This window comes from Triturus cristatus, chromosome 2_1, assembly GCF_964204655.1.
Source record: "Triturus cristatus chromosome 2_1, aTriCri1.1, whole genome shotgun sequence".
In the NCBI taxonomy this organism is placed as follows: Eukaryota; Metazoa; Chordata; class Amphibia; order Caudata; family Salamandridae; genus Triturus; species Triturus cristatus.
In genome coordinates, this window is record NC_140581.1 from 927,271,885 (window position 1) to 927,287,378 (window position 15,494).

Sequence of the window (15,494 nt, forward strand, 5' to 3'; positions counted from 1 at the left end):
GTCTATCCCTAACACTACCACTATCGTGACATCCCTACTTAGCATTTCCCAGGCAAGATCAGGAAAAAGGTGTCCGCGTGTGAAGACTTCCTAATTAGTACACTTGCGTTGTATGGGTCAAGTAGCTAAAGCTACAGACCTCGTTCTAAGATGCTCCTTACCTCTCCTTCGATCTCCTCACCTCTTCTCCTGTCTCCACCCTTGGGACACTGACCCTAATTCAAAATGCAAAAACACAGCCTGCCTTTAAGAAGTTCTTCAACTTATTTTTCTCACTGTGCCTCCTTTCAATCTTTACATTGAACTCCCATATTATTAGCGCAGTCCTGCACTTCCTTACGTCTCTTCACTGTCATCCATTTCTTTTCCCTGAAGATGTCGCCTACGTTACTCTGATTCTTAAAGATGTTCAGTCACGGGTGTTCCACTTGTAGCTCAGTCTGAACCCTCTCAAAATGGAGTTCTTGCTTATTTCTTCTCTGCTGAGGACACCATGCTGTCCAATCCGAACTTTGGTTAAACATTCTAGAACATTCAAGATTGTAGGGCATTCACTGCTTACTGTCACAACGCTTCACTGTAGACAGAAAACCTACGCTAACCTGCCCGAAGGGCCTAATTTCAGTTGAGACTCCTTTGGGAGGGTTGAGAGGGGTAAAGTCTAATTTCCCTCGCTCTAACTTTATAGCAGTAGACTAGTCTTTAGTCTGTCTCATCTAGGCTTGTTTACAGCAATGCTCCGCCAACAAATAAAACAAGCTATGCCTTCGTCCCCGTAACGCAGCCCTACATGCCGCAGCTACATTGGTTTCAGGGGCTGAACCATTTAACTCTTCTCTGCCAGCTCTCCCCACCCTCTAGTGGCTTGAAGCTGGAAGCATGTACATATTGACCTGCATTGATCATAGAGCCCTAAAAATGTTTACCTCTGTTGTCCTTAATTTGTTTTGAAGTTTAAAACCCTTCTTCTGTGCAGCTTGCCTAAAAAAAAAAAATCATAACATGGCGCACTTACCCAATATCTCTCAGAAACTGGTCCTCCCTTGCATGCTGGGATTCACGCTTTCCCTCTGGCTGGATGGACCCATCCCACAATGCATTGTTTTTTGTCGGTTTCAAATATGTCTCTACCGTACTACCAAACCCATTTTCTAATGACACCCATTATGAAATGCATGTTGTGCAAAAGTGATTCTTTGTTTTGTTCTTGATGTATAATTTAAATATTTTGTTCCCAGTTCCAGTCTTATCACAGTATATTTACATTTCACTGTTTCATTATGTGCTACGTTATTTAATGTTTTTTTTTCATTTTTGTAACCTATTTACATTTTCCTTTTGCATTGTCCTGTTTCCTATAAAGCATTCTGATGCACCTAGGGCCTGCTAACACTGTATAGAAATAAAACATTAAAAGAATAAACACTGAATATCCAAGGCAGCTGCTCCTGGGAAGCAATAGTGTGGCGTGGAGGGGGCTTTAAAAAAATAAATCACCTATCGGCCGTCAGGCTGGCTGGTCAGCTGCTGCCTCTGCTCCGTCTTCTCCTCTTCCTTCTGTAGAAGCAGTAAGCACACAGGCTCCCCTAAGCCAATCACAACACTGCAATGCAGCGATGATTGGTCTGAGCACTGTGGTTCGACTTCCAGACAGGGACTGGGAGCCTGGGCATGTTCTCCACCTAGGCTGTACAATACAGCCTATGGAGCACATGCGTAGTGCGCATGACTGTTTAGCTGGCACAAGACGGCCGGCCAAACAGTCATGCACACTTAGAGAGTGCCACCACTTCTCCCTCCTTCTCTACCAAGCCCCGCCCCACTAAACTGCCTCAGCACGGAAAAATAATAACATTTTGCTATTATTTTATTTTTCCTTTTTTGCAGTGCTGAAAGGCAGTGCGGCGATGCTCCTCCTTAGTGGAGGAGCCACCCCTGCTGCATATGCCAGCACCCAACTAATCCAAATCGGCGTGCACATCCTTTAGAGCCACATCTCCAGAACTCATCCAAACTACTGGACACCTGTTACTATTTAGGGAATAAATGAACTCTTTAGGCCATGCGGTTACAACACTCAAGCCTTTATACACTTGTTGTGCCTTTCAAAACACTCCTAAACTAAGATAAACACCTTGTACCTAGCGTTGTAAGTACTGGAAACCATGTAAGTGCTTTTATTTTTATCCTTTCGTCCTGTTCGGTGAGATGATACTGCACTTTGTTATGGTTCGAAAGATTAATGGTGGTTGTTAAATATTTATAAATTATATTTCAATATTTTTCAATTCCCCTTCCCCTAACACTTTTCACACACCTCTTTAGGTCTTTTCTGTTTATATTTTGTCCATGAATATAGATATATTTATAAAGAACGAGTACCCAAATAGGTTAAATTGTCGTCACGACAATCATGATGATGATGGTTGAACTGTTCCAGGGTGTTGATTACTCACTGTAACTGTCTCCAAAAAATCTGAAATTAGTTTATTTTGTATTAGAAATAAAACATGTTTTAGTTATTGCAACAACATTGCTGAAAAAGCGTATTATTGACTCAATTGAGAAATGTCTCTTAAAATTTGATTTAGTGTTGATTTACCTAATTAGAAGGTTGATATTTTTTTACGCACAGTCTAGCTATCTAGGGCTGTATTATGGAATGCGGCACATTTTTCTTTTTAACGCCAGGTGCACCTTTCAAAAGGGGCACCCTGCGCAAGCAGGGAGAGTGTGCCATATTACATTGAATGCGTGCCACCCCAGGGCAGCCGCGAACTCGTGCTGCCCTGAGGGCAGCACTATCAAGTAAAATGTGGAGCGGCTTTGAAGCAGCCACTCTGTTTCACTGTGCAGGCGGCAACCAGCCTGCACTTTTAAGGGGGATTAGAGATCTCCTTGCAGGCAGGGGCAGTGAGTGACTGCACATTCCTGCAAGGGGATGTCTGAGGAGTCCATAGGACCCCCCTTTCTCCCCTCCAGAAGGCTGCCATGAGGGGGCAAACTGACAGTGCGCCTCCTGACAGCTTCTTTGCCTCTGTGCCCACTTCTATTAAAGGACAAGGGCGCAGTCGCAAAGGGATTCCCTTATTTGCATGGGGCTTGGCCCCCATGCAAATGAGGGAACACCCTCTGGCGATATTGCTGGCGTTATATGTGCGCCAGAGCTATCTATATTACAAAAGGGGTTGCTCAAATGTCTGTGGCCTCTTCGTTAATACAAGGCATGCAAAGTGAGCGCTAACACCTGTTGCACCCACAGGGCACTTCCGTAATACGGCCCCCGAACTCTTTGTCCTCTATTTTCCCAAATGCTTACTTTCCTTAAAAAAAAAAAAGAAGTCATGCATGTTCTACCATGAAGAAAGCCCCCCTAAAGTACTTGTTTTCTTTCGCCTGTGGTACCTTTCGCTTGACATGGATTACTGCCCGACTCGTCATTGGCGGTGTTAAAAGTTGGTCAGAGCAGCCTCTCCCACACCACCGTTAGCAAGCAGCAATGAGGTCCATTAATCAGGCACAGAGTGCCTTCCCAGTGCAGGAATCTCCTATTAACCTACTCTTCCAGTACAATGTTGCATGTGCGCAGCAAGTTAGTGTTTGTGTGGGTCTCCGCCTACTTTAGAAGATCACAACAGTTAACAGGTGTCAGATCTATCAGCCAATGTGGATTGAAAATAAATAAAATCCATTTTAATCTAGCTGTTGGGTTTCCCATCAATTTCTTGGGAATGCCCACATAATATTGATTCGTAAGTGGTGATCCTACATTTTACAGCTGTGCTTAGATTTTCACAGCACGCAAGTACTTAACATAGATATGCAAATGCAATTTGAATGCCACAGAAGTTGTGAGCTCCCTTGCAACCACTAAGATAGTTAATTTTGAAAGTTAAATTATTGATGAATTACATTACTGCTTTGGTTTACTGTGGCAAAATTGCTATCTTAAGGAGTCTTTGTCCCTAAGCCTCCCTCCTCCAACTGTACTTGTCATGTGTGCCACGTTGTGGTATAGGGCGAGGAAGGACTAATGTTGGGGGATAGAAGGAAATTACATGGTTTAAAGGGTGGCGTACTCTGCTCTTTTGTTTTCTTCTAATTCTGAGTTCATCATGTTGTTGAACCGGTCTATCCCAACCCTATTTCTTTTTGTGTTTTTTTTTTTTTTTGCTTCCATCCTTCTGCTCGTCAGCAGCTACATCGAAAGGTTTCATTTTTGTTGCTAAACTGCTACAGTTGTGTGTGAAATAAACATCATTTAAATTGTAAAACAGCCTGTGTGTCATTCAATCTAGTTTTTTTTTTTATGGCTATATTTCCAGCCCCCACCAAAAGTCAGCCTTTGCGAGAAGGACCTTAACATTGGCTTCTGCAAGCCTTGCTCCCCCGCGCCCTCACTCCCCACACCCCCAAAGTATGAACTAGATGTACTAGCATGCATACTTCCTCTAAATCTGTCCTCGTTTGAACCAAAAGAAAATAATACAAATATGTGGGTCATTCCATATCAAGAATGGTCACAACCTCAAAGGTCTGAGCTTGATTTGAAGCATATCCTGTGTTCTAGTGAAATCCTTTAGTGTTAGCTGACTGTACTGGTTGACCTTGTGTGGGCGAAGATTCATTTTAAACCATATGCTTTATTTACATCGGCATTATAAACATCAAGTGCAGCCATGCTAATGTTTGCAGTGTATTAGAGCAACATGTTTTGTTATTCAAGCCTGGCAGGGTTTTAACCGGAAAGAAATTACATTTTCTACTTTTGTTATTAATAATCCACAGAGCAGCAACAGACTTAATCCTGCTCTGGATCAAATTTGTAATTTGCTTTTGGTGCATTGAAATGAAGCAGCTGCTTTAAATTTCAGCTTGACGATGCTAGAAAGGTTGTTTTTGTGTGCTCTACTATACCTGTTTTGGATACACACAGTTATGTTGTGCACATGTGTATTATGACTTTATTGCTGTATCTTCATAAAGCGCTGTTGCTTATTTTTATTTGACTATATGCAACCATAAAAAACTATAGTGCTGCAGATTATTTTTAGTATTTCAGAAATAAGATAAATTCTTCAACGAGATCCAGGAAGGTAGTAGCAAAGACGAGTTGTGGATGTATTACTAGAAATTGAACACTAGTATTGAAAATTAGATTAAAATATATTGAAACATCGATCGCAAAGTGCAAAAGCTTCTTACCTCCATCTTTAATTTAATTCTACCTTTCATATTAGTTCCCCATGCGCTTTGTGGAAGTTTAAGTGTAAGACCTATTGTTCTTGCTAAGAGTTAAACAGATTATTTGTATTAGTGGGAAAATGCCCCTTTTTTGCACGTTCACCTCCATTTTTTGTTAGTTTTAGACCCTGCACACTGGGACACTGCTGCCCACTGTATGTGCTCTGAACCCTAAAACATGTAAAAATGGCTAATCTCTGTTTGGCCTACCTAACTTTCCTACATAGCATGAAGACGTAAATACCACCTGTCGCCAAGGGAAACATAGATTCAGGCCTACCTTTGTAGCCTGACTGCTTCAGCTTAAACCTGCAAGCTGACCTGTCAAAATACCCTTTTTGACTAGGGACAAAACTTTTCTTTTTAAATATTAATAAGACACCCCTAAGTAGACCTTGTAACCCACAAGATTGGGTGCATGGCATTTAAAAGTGAGACATGTAGAAATGTACGGTTACCATGGCCCTGCTGTGACAAGCCGCCCAAAAGCTATTTTCCCTAAAGAAGGCTCTGGCTGTCCTATGAGAAAACTAGAGTACAGATTGAAATATTCTGCTATCCCAGGTTTGGTACTCGCTAGGGAAAGATCTCAACCACTAATTTTAATATTTATTAAAATCCAGCTCAATGAGGTTAGATTTTTACTAAATATTACATGAGTGACATGTATTAAGTTACCTTTTAACCTGCATGTAACTCCTGAAGACTGATTTGCATTCACCTGATAGGAGCTTCCCTGCAGTGCTTTACCTTATTCCGATGTGCAAATTGCCCCAGAGTAGGACAGGAGCTAAGTAATGGTGACAGGATGGGCTGGGTGCACGGCAGATGAGCCCTATCCGCCCAAGAAGGGCAGCTTGAGAGGTTCCAGGAACTTCATTAACTTGAAAGCGACAGAGGTGAAGAATGCTCCTTCCTAGTTTATTGTAAGGAGAGACCTGAGGAAGGAGGAACCTTTGTCCTTCAAGACTAGGGTAGCCAATTGGACACTAGCCAAGTGGAAGAGCCAGACTGGATGATCCTAGAACCAGTTTTGTGTAGCTCGGGAGGAGTGGGCTGCACATTTCCTTGCGCACACCCCTGCCTCGCACACAAGTTCTGTCCAAAGACAGAAGGCCTGTGTCATCCTAAATTCCCCCTAATATAGATTAGATAAAATGTTGTATAGCGTGACATATGCCGACATTTTTGCGCTACCTGTACAATGAAGGAAGAAGCTAGCAGTTAAGAAAGCTAAAAGGCGTGGGGGAACAGCCAGGTTTTTAGAGACTTTCTAAAAACCAGATGTTTGGATATATTCCTTAGATGATCTAGCATTTGATTCCAGAGGCGCATAGTAGCATAGGAGAAACTTTTACCTCGCCAGGAGGCTTTGGGAATGAAAGGAACCAACACTTTTTTATCAGAGGCTGATCGCCGAGATCTGTTAGGGATGTACCAAGAGATTTTGTTTCTAAGAGAGACTGGGCCATTGAGTTAAAGTGAGTTATGCGCTATACAGAGCGCCTTAAAGGCAACTCTCTTTTGAATGGGTAGCCAATGTAGATCTTTCCTCGCTTTGGAGACTGGTTTGAATTTTTTGATCTTTTTGTGAACCCGGACTGCTGCATTTTGCAATCTCTGGAGTCTTCCCAAAACACTCTGTTGGGCTCCAACATAAAGAGCATTACAGTAGTCTAACGTTGAATGCACCAGGGAAGTGACCGCTGTCAACTGCAGGTCAAATGGCAAGTAACTGAGAATTTTCATCAAACCATTTATAGAACAGAAGCACGAGGTCAAGAGATTGGTTTGATCCTTAAAAGAGAGATTAGAGTCCAACATTATTCTGAGATTTCTCTCTTTGAGCACAGGCATTGGAAGGGGTCCATGGACCTGTGGCCACCAGGAGTTGTTCCAAAAGCAGGTATCTGACCGAAGAGGAGCTCAACCAGTTAAAGATCACAATCATGCAGTTGTTAAAACGAGATGCCACCTCATCAACATAATTTGTTTATAGGAACAATTGTGGAAATTAGCCTTTTTAGGGGCCCACAGGTGCAGGGGTTCACCCTCATCTGTCCACTGGTTCTTTAAACCAACAAAGAAGAGATTGGCACAGAAGCTGGAATATCAAATAACAAATTTATTAATCTCTCATGAGTTGGACTACATCAATACAGCATCCTCAGGCACTGTAGGAGGTAGTCCAAGGAATACAGAAGCCAAGGGTCTTATATACCCTGTTTACAGCTGAGTACGCATGGAGACTCAAATGGGAGGTACAGGCATACACAGGAATAGCTATTGACTAACATGGACAGATAGAAATCACTTGGTCAGCAGAGTGGGAGGGGAAACAGAACTGCTTACATCAGTTGGGATATCCTGACAGTTACACTCTAAGACAGGTGCATTTTAGCAGCTACAGGCCTTTCTGAGCTTATACAGTGCTCTGGCTCAGTGCTGAAGGAGTTAACTACAGTTGATGACTCAAGCAGAATAGAAAGGCAAGCAACAGTGAAGACGGAAAAAGCACATGGCTAACAAAATGGACGCCACAGCCAAAATGGCTTCAGCTCATGCTAACAGATTAGCTGCGATTTCCACACAATGATTTGAGTATCGAAATAGGATCGGTGTAAGACTGGTCATGTGACCTGCAGTGGGTTAAGGAGTATCCAAAACAACGCGGGTCAAAATTTAGCAACTATGAGTGCCATTTAACTATTCCAGAAATTTGGGAGCAATTCCAGGTTTAATCATTGAACCTTCCCTGGGATCTTAGAGTGTGACTTCACTAACTGATTTTGCGTAGGATGTTGAGAAGAATGTAATTATTTCAGAGCTGTCAAATATCTACTCACTAATAGAAAGCATTATGTATGACAAAAAAATTAGTTTACAGAAATAATGCATGAAATGGAATACCTCATGCAATTAGACATTACAAATTATATTGCTCCCGACATGCTTTAGGGTTTAGGAATATAAAACAGATGCACTGCTCAGACTATTTGCTTTCCGACACGTTAAGGTGAACATGCACAGTTATTAGAAAATCCTGACTCAATTACACCTAAAGAATTAAAAAGAAAGTTTAATATTTGTATTTTTTGGTTTCATATACATGCACAAAACAGCAACGTCAGTACAATCACATACTCCATATATAATTGTCCATATAGAGCTGACTCTAGTATGCAATGTTACTATAAGATGCTTAACACACTTACGACACACAGGTACACCGTATATCGAAAATAGTGCACAGTAAACGGTCTCATAGCAATTAACTCTGACTAGGAATCCGGCCTGATGTCAAACTAAGGTCTCCTTCCGAGGACCACAGCCCGTAATAAGCTCTCCACCACCCAGTATCTTGTAAAACTTGCGGGGACGACCTCTACCACCTTATGTCACCTTTTCTGCCGCCATGTAAAGGTCCATCCCCCACTTCCAGTCTTGTATGAAGTGTACCTCTGATTGCCCCACGTTTCTCTTGGCCACTACCAAAGCCAATGAACTAAATAGCATCTGAAAATGTGGGACATCCACATCACCTGGGATCCCCAACAAAGCAAACCGCTGTTCAAGTGGAAGTGAAACCTCCAAAATGGTGGAGAGTTGGTGGTAGATCTCTGTCCAGTATAATTGTATGTTGGGACACTCCCAGAGTGTGTGAATAAAAGTCCCTATTGCGTCATCACAGCGTAAGCAGTTCAGAGTAGACTCCCTCCCAATAGTATGAAGCTTGCGACAATCATAATAAACCCAGTGGAGGATTTTGAACTGTATTGGGCGTAAGTGTGACTTGATAGTAATTAGCACGGGTGCATCAGCGCCGCCTCCCAGTCGCCTTCAAGTTTGCCCACATCCCGTTGCCACCTTCGATGCATCTGGCCTAGGTTATCTGGCATATTATTGTTGAATCTTCTGTACGTGGCAGGGATTGCTCCCCTTCCCAGTTCTCTCATTAATATTTGTCTCTCTAGTGGGTCATATTCAGGTAACTCTTCCCTTCCAGCCCTTCATCGCGCCAGCTGTGCTTCAGTTGTGCGTATTTTAGAAATTGGGTTGGGTATATGCTGTATTCCCTCTGTAGCGAGGAGAAGAGCATAATGTCCTCCTGTTCGAGGATATTGTCCACCTTAGAGATACCAGTGGTATCCCAAATTTCTAAGGCTCTTGCTGTCATGTGTTACTGGCGGCAATGTCTGTGAGCCTCTCCCTCCATAGTGATAGTGTAGGTGGGCTCTGTGCTCCTACGGAGCACATTCAAGTCAAAATGTTGGGTGGTCCTGTGGGGCGTAAATCCAATTGTTTTGATTTATCAGGTGGGCTGCCCAGTAGTATCTTTTGATATTCGGAAGTGCAAGCATTCCATTTTATTGACTATGCTGTTGTTTTGAGCAAAATTCTCAGGGGTCGTCCATCCCAAAGCAGAGCTCTCAGACCTCCATTGATCTTAGTGAATACCGTTTGGGGGACTGGGTAATGGGTATTCTGAAGCTCTTATAGGAACTTGGGGAGTGTAATCATTTTGAAAAGGGCTGCCCACCGCATCAGGGTGAGAGGCAAGCCCCTCCACCTTACAATGTCAGCATGAAAATCGGAGTACCCTTCCCTCATTGCGACTAGTGCAGAGCTCCTTCCGTGATGTAACAAATATCCCCAAGTATTGGAAACCATCTTCAGCCACCTGAAGCCCATGTGGTAATGGCAGTGGGTCTCCTAGGCTGTGCAGCGCATAAAACACTGACTTATCCCAGTTAATCTTATAACACAAATAGGACCCTGAAGTCTGCCAACAATTGAAAGAGCATCGGGATAGTGGTCGCCGAGTTAGTTGCATATAAGAGTAAATCATCCACATACAACTATATTTTTTCTTCCTATTCCTCCGTCGCGGAGATACAGAACACTCCAACCCCGGGTGCAGCCTCACCGCAAAAGGTAGGGATTCCAACATTAGGGCAAATAAAAGCGGGGATAGGGTAAAAACTTGCCTGGTTCCCCTACCTATTGGTAATTTGGCATATTTTTCCCATTAACCTTTACCATCGCGACAAGACTCTTGTCGAGCACCACCGCCCATTTCCTGAGTTGGGGGCCAAAGCCAAATTTCAATTACGTCTGCTCAAGGAAGGGCCAGTGAACCACATCAAATACTTTCTCAGCGTCGGGGGAGATAAAGAAATATGTTGTTGATTGCGCCTGTACTGTATTTAGGCAATTATGCGTGCCACTCCGGTTAAGACAGGTCGACCTGCCAGACATAAATCCCGACTTGGGCCTATGTATCGAGGGAAGATTACTTGTAGCAGTTGAGTGGCCAACACTGTGGGAAGTAGTTTAGTCTCAACAATAATTAAGGAGATCGGGCGATAGGAATCACATTTGTCCCTGGGTTTCCCCCCTGGGGGAGAACCAGAATAGAGGCTCTCCGTAGGTTCCGGGGAAGCTCTCCTGAATCCTGGGCTTCGATAAACCGATTCAGTAGGTGGGGCCCGAGTATATTCACATACTATTAAATGGATTCTGCAGGGATCCCATTGGGCCTTGGTGTCTTCCCAGATCTCAGTTTGGATATGGCGGCCTGTATTTCACACAGCGTTAGCTCTTTGTCTAGGGAGTCTCGTGCTTCCACATTCAGCACCGGAGTGGGAATTGCAGCCAAATATTGTGAGATAGCACCCTAGTTATGGAGTGATCTAGTCCTATATAACTCCTCATAGTGGGGAGCCAATTCACCAACAATGAGGACGTTCGTGTCACAAGCTACCCCAGTGGGGTTGGGGATTGTCCATACCCAGCGAGCTTCCTGTTCCATCCTACTCAGCCACACCAGGAGACTGCTTGCTTTGTCTCTCATTTCGTAGAGACAGTGCAATGTGGCCATCATCTCTTTTTTGGCCACTTGTTGTGCTAAATCCCCAAGTTCTGTTGGTAAAGTTGCAATCTGTCTGAGTATCAGGGGATTAGTCTTCGTCCTTTGGGACACTTCAAGGTGCAGGATCTCATTTTCCAACCCCTTGAGCGCTGCATCCTCTCTCTTCTTTTTTTGTGCGAACATATTCTGCGCTGTATCTCGGAGCACAGTCTTAAACGCTTTCCACAGCAAAAACTTGGAACCCATCGACCCGTCGCTTTCCCTGATATATAACTCAGTTTCATTGTTGAGGTTTTGCACTTCTTCCCTGTCTTTCAGGTCCCAGGCATTAAGCTTCTACCCTCCTCACCTGGCCGTGAGGCATCCTATCTGGCCCAGTAAGGGTGAGTGGGCTGATAGGCCTCTCGCCAAATAATCAGCCTGTTGTTTCTCCCCAGGGTAGGAAGATGCAATCCAGACTTGAGTATACCCTGCGGGCCCCATAGAAGTAAGAGTACTTGCTATCCGCAAGATGTATGACTCACCAGTGGTCAACTAGTCCCAGCCTATCCCCAAACTGCACCAGTGCAGTGATCTTGGGTGTGGGTGGGTGCAGTATCTTCCCTGATCGGTCATGGTAAGCTGTCATGATATCATTGAAGTCCCCCCCCCCACAATATGTAATGTGGAGGTAGAATCTAAAAGAATATCCGTTATCTTGGCCCTAGTAGACTCCTGATGTCTCGAGGGTGCGGAGACACTCAGCAGGGTCATGTTGGTCGGTCCCCTGTAGCCCTCTACTCAAACAGATCTACCATTAGGATCCACCCAAGTTTGCGTTACTCGAAAGGGGAGGTTCATTTGTACTAAAATGGCCTTCTCGGGCCCTCCTGGAGAATCCTACATGCGCAAGGGTGGTGTAGGTCCCCACCCCAGAAATCTGCAGTGTGACCCCTGTAAGTGGGTCCCTGAAGGAAAACTAGATTGGACTGTATCCACTTGTGAAGGAAGTGACCCAAATAGGGCCACCTGGGTCACTCGCGACCACCTCTCGGCCTTTCAAACAAATGAAGAGTCTGTGAGACAGTAGAGAATATAAACCAAAGTTATTTATTAGTATTGCGCTGCAGTGGAGCCCAGTCTGACCAGCCTCACTCGATGGCTGCCGAGGGACTGACTCCCCCCAACATAACATCCAAAATTATACATTGCCAATTTCCTAAGAACACGACCAGGCCGGTCAATAGCGAACAAAAGAGGCAAGGAAGGATGGGCTATGGTCCTGGGACCGGGTACATGTTATTTCTCTCCAAGGTTGCTCTGTCCATGCCCGCCATTCTAGAAGGTGGGAACGGGTCTGTCTATAGCACAGGTATGCAACAATAGAGAGGGCATTCATTAGTGCAGCGAAACTCTGCCTTGGCGAGATATCAGCTAAGGAGACATCGAGGCAGTTTTCTGCTGAGGCAAACGATGTGGGACAGAAGATCAGCTTCGATCATGGAACAAAATGGCGGCTATTAATAAAATGGCATAATGAATACAAACTTAATGCAGAACGAAGTATGAGCAATAAGGCATTGACATTTTGAATTCTAACAGACTCTCCATTTAGCATTCATTGCTGAATTTTATTGGTGCTATCAGGTAAGGGCCTTACAATTCTAAAGATGGTAAGAACGTTCAATCGTAGGCAACATTTGATAATTTGTGACTAACGACCAGAAAATGCCCTCATCAATACACATCATATCTTGGATGTCCTGCATTATCATGGCCTTGCACGTAGAATCATGTTCCGTGGGCTTTGGGTGAGGCGTCAACATCGATACACAGCAGGCACAACAGGCAGGGAGGCAGTGTATGCACAGACAACATGCTAGAATGATACCAGCTATGACAAAAATAATGATCTTTCAACCCCATGATGCGAATAGGCCCCAAAACGACCACGGGAGAAACTATGTGACATTCTCCTGGTGTATGTCTGAGGCAAGCCTATGTAGCTTCTGTATAGCAGCATATACATGCAGAGCGTGGACTGGTATGTATACACAGCAGCTACTTCTGATAATGAAGCAGGCCCCACCCTGGTCAGCAAGGATGACGTCTAACACCATCCGGTTCTGAAGGGCAACAAGCCTCGTAGCCTTGACTTCCACAGTGATATTGGTCAAGATCCCTGCAGTGGTGTTAGTGACCCCTTCCAAAACCCTTGTGAGCCGTCAAATGTTAAGGTTATTGGACATAGGGCCCCAGAAGTGTATAATACTTTTCATTGCATCTGTGAACTGCTGCAAAGTGGTGTCTGTCTTATTCATGTCTTATGTGCTAATCATTCTTCTAAACCGGTGCACTTCGGCATTTCTACGCTGTAATCGATGGTCCTTAAGGTAATTGGGCGGGGCTATATGTACCGGTGGTAAAAGGTAAGAAAGACCGCACCTTCCTGGCCATCTCTCAGGAAGCCAGACATAATCGTGAGATCCACAAACAAAATAGACATTAGGTGGCGGTACCAGGGGCGGACTATCTCCTGCTCTCAAATAATAAGTGCCGTTGCCCCTACTCTCCCCTACCTCTATCTTCCCAGCACCCTGGACTCACAAAGCAGCTGTGACATTAACCACTGACAGCGGTATCGGCTTCTTTTCAGTAACATTACAGGCCTGAAAGGACTGGAAGTACTCTGATGTGTTGAACTGCAGGGAAATGTCCATTTCCACCTGGGACCATGTTCCATTTCTTACTCCTTTGTATGCGTTCATGCAAGAGCTTAGGAACAATCTGCCAAACTGCTTTCAGCCTGTAGGAGCACCAGGAGGTGCTCTATACTGAAAGCGTACGTTTTGTGTTATGGTGCGAGAACCAGTGCTCTTTCATTCTAATGTAACAACTTAAAGAGCTGAACGTGCCATACTGAGTAACGCAAACCAGCCCTCACAGCTATTGATATAAGACAATGGCATGGACAATGAGTTCTCACTTTTATGTGTCACTGAGGGCAGTAACCCACATAACCAGCATTTTGTCGTGTTATAGGCATTGTGTGTTTGGTGAAAAGTTTGGATGAACACATTATCCTTATACGACTTTCGGTGCTCCTCTTTGCGAGGTGCCTGAATGACAAATATATGTTCAGGGGGAACAGGTGTCATACCAACCATGTTCAGGGGGAACAGGCGTCATACCAACCAAAGTAGCAGGCTCCTGCTCTGGACTCACCCTCTAAATCAGAGCCATCAGCACCTCCGTCTGCTCATCGTGTCATCACCAGCAGTCCTCCGCATAAGCCGCAATGCGTTGAGCCCATCATCAAGAGGGGTCTGTGCGCAAGACTCCAGCACCCCGTGGGATACCTCTGGTCCAGGAGCGCTAAGCAGTGGTAGGGCCATGTGTCTCCATTAGCATAGATGGAGGTATGGGCAGAACGAGAGTGCTCGGGCGCCCGGAATTCGGCATGCAGCACCGACTGGGCCCCCGTACTGAACAGGATCAAGGCTGCTGCACAATCATATAGGGGCTGCATTACGTATTGGCATTGTTTGCGCTCGGCGCATCTTTGAAAAGGTGCGTCGGGTGCAAACAGTTCCAATGCGCCCATTATGGTGAATGCACTGCCCTGGGGACAGCCGCGAACTAGCTCTGCCCTGGGGGCAGCGCATTAATGTGAAAACACGGAGCAGCTGCTCTGTGTTTTCACAGTGCAGGCAGCACCCGCCTGCACTTTCAAAGAGGGATTGGAGGTCCCTTGCAGGCGGGTGCAGTCAGTGACTGTACCCGCCTGCAAAGGGATGTCTGGCTGGTCCATGGGACCCACTTTACCCCCTGCAGAGGGCCTCTTTCAGGTGTTGCTCTAACAGTGCGCCACCTTTTAAATGGCGCACTGTCAGTGCGCTTCCTGAGGGCTTCTTTGACTCTGCGCCTGCGTTTGGAATATGGCGCAGAGTCAAAGAAATTCCCTCATTTGCATAGGGCACGGCCCTATGCAAATGAGGGAACACCCTCTGTTGATAGCGCTTTAAGTGCGCTAGCGCTATCGGTATTAAAAGGGATGCACAAGCGTGAAAAGTGTTCAATGTGCTGCAAAGTGAACACTTTAGTTTTAGCATGCAGCAGCGTTGTCGGACGTTTTTGGAGGCCTAGGGAGGGCAAAAACGTAATGCGGGGCCCTCCAGACACGTCCTCTGTATATTCAAATGCTGTAAACTCCCGATTCTAAGCATTAAAAGGACATGCAATCTTATGAAAGAGAAAACATAGCATCTGGCACCATCTAGTGGTGTATGCACGCAAGTTGCCTCTTTATTAATGAAGATTGTAAGCTTGCTTTCAATATAAAATCATTATAAATACCTTTTGCTAAAGGATTGGGGGCCTTTGGTGCAGTGGGCAATAA

At 44.7% G+C, this 15,494-nt stretch overlaps 1 protein-coding gene across 1 annotated transcript in view; it reads left to right on the plus strand.

The window, feature by feature from the left end:
• Positions 1-15,494, plus strand: part of LOC146866105 (guanine nucleotide-binding protein G(q) subunit alpha) — a 446,860-nt gene that overhangs the window by 412,654 nt on the left and 18,712 nt on the right. The window lies entirely within an intron of this gene.